Below are 6,031 nucleotides of genomic sequence, written 5' to 3'. Positions count from 1 at the left end.
CTGACCTGCATTTTTCGGGGTCCAAATGGAGCCCTGTAGGATCCCCAACTCTGGCAAAAACTGCCTGAATTCGGCCAGAAGACCCTCCCCGACCCCCGGGTTCCTCCCTGGAAGGAAAGAAGGACAAGATCGTATATGCTAAAAATTCTTCCAACTCTATAATTCTATGATTTGTGACTAACGTTAGTGAAAAAAAAGGAGTCTGTATGGTGTGAAACTGGAGGAGGTGGCAGTCAATGACGCTGTGAGTGACCTTGACCCTACTGAAGCCACTATGGACCTCCCTGGTGCAGCGTCCCTTTCCTCCCGAATAGTGTCGGGTTGCGAGGAAGAGCTACGTACTTAGAGTTTGGCCACTGAGGTCGATCCGCGGGCGCTGTTCTCCTTCATGGCGATGAAGGCGAATCCACCACAGTTGGCGCGGGACGCATGGCTCTTGATGTGCGCCTTCTGCTCTGGAGAGAAAGATGGGTGGATGAGGTCAAGGCTCCAGTCCTCGTTCAGCCGGGCAAAATTGCCACTTGCCCTGCTGTCCTTGGCCTGGCCTGCCTCGCAGGGGTGTGGGTGTTGTGAAGACAAAGCGCTGCGGCTCTTCGATGGCTCCTGTCAATCAGTTGGTCAATTGGTCAGTCAATTGATTAACGACCTCTATGGTCCAGCTTTGGATCGTGCCCTTAATTATTTCTTTAAAACATCTAAATTAAAGTTTATGAAATGGTTAAGAAAATTACTAGATATGAGAGATACTGATAAGACTGTCAAGGAAACGAAGAGAAGAAAACGAATCTGAGGAAAAGGAAGATTGGGACTTAGTAGTTAAATACTTGAGAAAACAAACAGAGAAAGAAGAGATAGTGAAAGAAGTAGTGATGAGAGGATAGATATATAGATATGAAAATGTAATAAAATAAAACAAGGGGGGGGGGGGGGGAATGAAGAGGTTACTAAGAAAATCCAAAGGTTAATATAGCATAGGAGTAAAGAGATACGTAAAATAACTACACAAAGGAAGAAAGGAAAAAGCAGTAAAGATATGAAATATATTTTGCTAGATAACAATAAAATATCTTCAGAAACAATTGTAAATATGGATTGGAATAATGGGTATGTGAGATTATAACATTTGTTATTTTTGTAAATGTATTTGGATTTATAAGTCTGTGTTTTTCTGTATTTGCTTTTATTGACAGTAAAGCTTTAAAAATTACATTTTATGAAATAACAATCTCAAACAATAGAGAAAAAGAGACCTTGGGGAAAAGACCAAACCCCTCAGAAATAGGCAGCCAAGGAAGGGACAAAGTTATAATTTTACATATGTGTGTATATATAATTATATGTGTGTGTGTGTACATTTACACACATACATAATTTTACACACATGGTGTGTGTGTGTATAGCCTTTTTCCCCTCGGAAGAAGCCTCCCTGCTGCTTCTCAAAACTGGTCAAGGGCTGTAGAAAAAAGGAAATGGCACCAGGTTTACTTCACAAAACGGTCCAAAGTCTGAGTGTGTGTGTGTGTGTGTCTGTGTGTATATACACACACATACACACACACCTTTATGCCATGGAACCCTGGGATTTGTAGTATTGTCAGATATTTGGTCTTCTTTGCCAGAGAGAGCGAGCTCTGGTGCCTCACAAAACTACAAATCCCAGGACTCCCAGAGCATTGTGCCATGGCAGTCGCTTCCTCCCTCCAACAACCCCATTTTCTCTCACCCTAAGGCCCCCAAATAAAACATTAAAACCAATGGACTCTTAAGTCTTATTCTCACAAATAGCACAATATTTACTACAAAGTAGATAGTGATCCCTGTGAGGGTACAGCTGAGAACCAAAGTGAATCTGCACTGCAGAAAAAAGAAGGCGGTTTCACACTGCTTTAGCTGCCCTGGCTCCATGCCATGGAATTACGGGATTTGTAGTTTGGTGACGCACCAGCAGCCTTTGGCTGAGGAGGCTCAGGGCCTTGTAAAACTACGTACCCCAGGATTCCATAGGAGGGGAGCTACAGCACTTAAAGCGGTGCTAATACTCCAGAGGACAGGATCAAGATTTAAAATGACCTGAATAGACTAGAAAGCTGGGCCAAAGCTAACAGAATGAAATTCAACATAGAATCATAGAGTTGGAAGGGACCCCAAGAAGGGCCATCCAGTCTAACCTCTTTCTGCCATGCAGAAACTCTCAATTAAAGCATATCCAACAGATGGACATCCAGACTCTGTTTAAAGACCTCCAAGGAAGGAGACCCCACCACAATCTCCAAGGGATTCAATGTGTTCCTCTGTCGAACAGCCCTTACTCTCAGGAGGTTCCTCCTAATGTTGAGGTGGAATCTCTTTCCCTAGAGCTTGCATCCATTGCTCCATTGGGTCCTAGTCTCTGGAGCAGCAGAAAACAAGCTTGCTCCCTCCTCAACATGACAACCCTTCAGATATTTAAACAGGGCTATCATATCACCTCTTAACCTTCTTTTCTCCAGGCTAAAAATACCCAGCTCCCTAAGTCCTTCCTCATAGGGCTTCATGGTTTCCAGACCCTTCACCATTTTAGTCACCCTCCTTTGGACACATAGTTCCAGTTTCTCCACATCCCTTTTGAATTGTGGTGCCCAGAACTGGACACAATATTCCAGGTGGGACCTGACCAGAGCAGAATAGAGTGGCACTATTACTTCCCTTGATCTATAAACTGTATTTCTATTGATGCAACCTAAAATTGCATTGGCCTTTTTAGCTGCCGCATCACACAGTTGACTCATGTTCAACCTGTGGTCTACCAGGATTCCTAGATCCCTTTCAAATGTAATTTCATTCAGGCAGGTGTCCCCCATAATCCTATATCTGTGCATTTCATTTTTCCACCCTTAGTGCAGTACTTTACATTTTGTTAGCTTTGGCCTAGCTTTCTAGTCTGTTCAGGTCATTTTGAATTTTTGTCAGGACATTATTATTATTATTATTATTATTATTATTATTATTATTATGCTTTTTATCAAAAAGTCGAGACCATATTATTCTGGCATGACTTGTTTCTCTGAAACCCATGTTGACTTTTTGTGATTATGGAACTGCTTTCTAAAATGGCTGTTTTAACTATTCCAGAACTGGATTCTTGGACTCATTTTAGACTGCTTTTAGGGGGTTTTAAAGAGTGTTTTAAAAATGTTTTTATTGTTTTTGTTAATATTTTAATTACTTAAAGAAACAAACGTCATAAAAGATATGTCCATGAATACAAACTCATATTCCAGTCTAACTTCCACTTCTGTGAGTGGACTAGGCCGAAGCCATTGTGGTAGTAGTTATGAGGAGAGAGTGCTGCCCCCCCTCCCTTGTATGCCCTGTCCATATAAGATAATAGAGTGGTGGCAGACTCTGATTGGTGGGCTGGGATGTGGTGTCAGATTGTGATTGGCAGACAGAGTTGTGTTGCCAAATGCTGATTGGACAGAATGAAAGTGTAGGAAGACCAACAGTATTTAAGCCTGTTCCTTCTGGGCATTTGGCACTTAGTCAAAAGGCACCAGGCCTTGAGGGCATTTTGTTTGGGGTTTTTAAGTTCAATATCTTGGGGGGTTTCCCCAAAATAATCTGCATTCCATTCAAAATAAAACCAATATAGTATCTGATATCTTTTCAAAGCCTCTTAAAATACTTCTTTCTTCTGATTTTTGCTAGTTCTAGAGGTGTATAATGTCATCTGTTAGTTATTTTTAGATGGTTTACAAAACCTTTCTTTTCCTCTGGGAACCATAATAACTTTTCCAACTCATTCTGCCTCTGCGAATATTTGTTTTATTTGGAGATAATTAAACAAACGCATGTTATTTGTCTCCTTTCTTCGCTCAATTTTAATTCCATATTAACTTGCTTGTCAAATGAGTAGTTTAAAGTAAAACCTTTCTTTAATCTTTTTACAAATATTGAATAAGGTTTTTCTGACTGGATGGTTATTAAAATCCTTATTAATTAATATTTTATCATACCACAAATAATAAGCGTGCCAGTTCAGTACAGTCAGCCCTCCATATTCATGGATTCAAACACCCACGGCTTGAAAACACCAAGAATGTATATATAAATATATATATATAGATAGATAGATTCTGAAACGTAAACCATGATTTTGCCATTTTATGTAAGGGACACCATTCTATTTAATGGGGCTTGAACATCCACAGATTTTGGGATCCTGGGACCAAACCCCAGCCAAGGATACCAAGGGCCCAAATTCTTACGGTTTAATTTCATCCGCTCCAAAAGTAAAGCCTTACATCCAGCAAAGCGCAGCCTCCTCTCTCTTTAGGATCTTTTAAATTAACCCAGTTGATTCTAGGTTTGTTTCCCTTCCAAACAATTCTTTCAATATTTTCTGCTTAGTTATAATTGGGAAGTTAAGCATTAAAAACATTGTTTGGGGTAAAATTATCATTTCGATTATTGAAATCCTTCCTAATATTGACAAATTCAGTTTATTCTATCTCTGTAAGTTTTCCTTTGTTTCTTGCCAGGTCTTGTGATAATCATTTGCCAGTGGTTTCAAATTACTTTTTGTCATCCAGATTTTAATTTCTTCTCAATTTTACACCCTGATTTCTTCTTATTTTGACATATTCTTTGTTATCATCAATGGTTTTTTTTAATTAATCTTAATAAAAGGACTACATATTTCCCAAATTTATCCGTCTCATAAAGCAAATACTTTAAAGGCTCTCAATTGGGTCTTCTAAGATTATTCCCATATCACCCACGAAGGCCTTTTATTTTAGTATTAGATTTAATTGCCCTAATTAAGATTTCCAAGACTAAGATAAACAGAAGTGGAGAAACAGGGCAGCCCTCTCTTAATCCTGAATTCAGCTCTTTTTTCTCTATCAATTGTTTATCAATCTGCTTAATTCTGGCTATAAATTGCTCCCCCAACTCCATTCTTAATGGTATTTCCACCAAAAATCCCACCTAACATTATCAGATACCTTTTCCATGTCAATGCAGATCATTCTTGTTATTGTTGACATAGGAGTTTATCAGACAAGGCAAATTGGTATTGGAAAGTATAATCCAATGGCAATCCGAACACAATCCTGGGTTTTGAGGTTATTGCCTGATAGACTACCACACGCCATTTCGGGCAGTGGGAAGTCAGTCCGAACGCAATCCTGGGGTTGGAGGTTATTGCGTGATAGACTACCACACGCCATTTCGGGCAGTGGGAAGTCAGTCCGAACGCAATCCTGGGGTTTGAGGTTATTGCGTGATAGACTACCACATGCCATTTCGGGCAATGGGAAGTCAGTCCGAACGCAATCCTGGGATTTGCCTTTATTGCATGATAGACTACCACATGCCATTTTGGGCAATGGGAAGTCAGTCCGAACGCAATCCTGTGGTTTGAGGTTATTGCCTGATAGACTATCACATGCCATTTTGGGCAGTGGGAAGTCAGTCCGAACGCAATCCTTGGGTTTGAGGTTATTGCCTGATACATCAGAAATGGACAAACTTAGCAGTTGAGTATGAGGACATTCATGGGAAACCTGCAAAGAAACATGGAATCCATTAATTACCTTGGATCCTCACTGGCCGCTGTCTCCTCAATGCCGCACCGTGATGGTATTTCTATTTGAGCCCAGTAACAATTCATACCTGGGACTGGTACAAATGGAGGGTCCAAGGGGAGAGGAAGAAGAAGAAGCAGGGGGGCATTGGGAAAAGGGGACAGACAGACAGGAGGGGTTGCTACTCACCACCGGTGGTGAAGTTGGCTTTGTGAGGTGGCATCAGTGGGGGGAGTCTTCCAAGGAGCCATTGGTGTATGGGCTGAGGGCAGAGCAGGAGCAGAAGGGGTCAGGAATGGGGACAGGGGGAGACCCAGGGGGCTTTCTCTTTGCTCCTGGGGCAGCTTCTCCCTCTCCTCCTCCTCCCTCTGGGCAGCCAAATCCAAGGGAAGCCATGGCATAGGGACCCCCTCCGCCTACTGTTACTACTTGCTCACAATACACCACCCGGCCCAGTTCAGCTG

The 6,031-nt window shown here is 41.5% G+C and overlaps 1 long non-coding RNA gene across 1 annotated transcript in view; it reads left to right on the top strand.

The window, feature by feature from the left end:
- LOC149290501 (uncharacterized) overlaps window positions 1-6,031 on the top strand; it is a 185,101-nt gene that overhangs the window by 160,552 nt on the left and 18,518 nt on the right. The gene's annotated exons all lie outside the window — the stretch shown is intronic.

Source organism: Sceloporus occidentalis, unplaced genomic scaffold (assembly GCF_023333645.1).
Source record: "Sceloporus occidentalis isolate IW3139 unplaced genomic scaffold, rSceOcc1.0.p SCAF_39, whole genome shotgun sequence".
In the NCBI taxonomy this organism is placed as follows: domain Eukaryota; kingdom Metazoa; phylum Chordata; class Lepidosauria; order Squamata; family Phrynosomatidae; genus Sceloporus; species Sceloporus occidentalis.
Note: the sequence above shows the minus strand (reverse complement) of the source record. Positions and strands in the feature narration are given on the sequence as shown.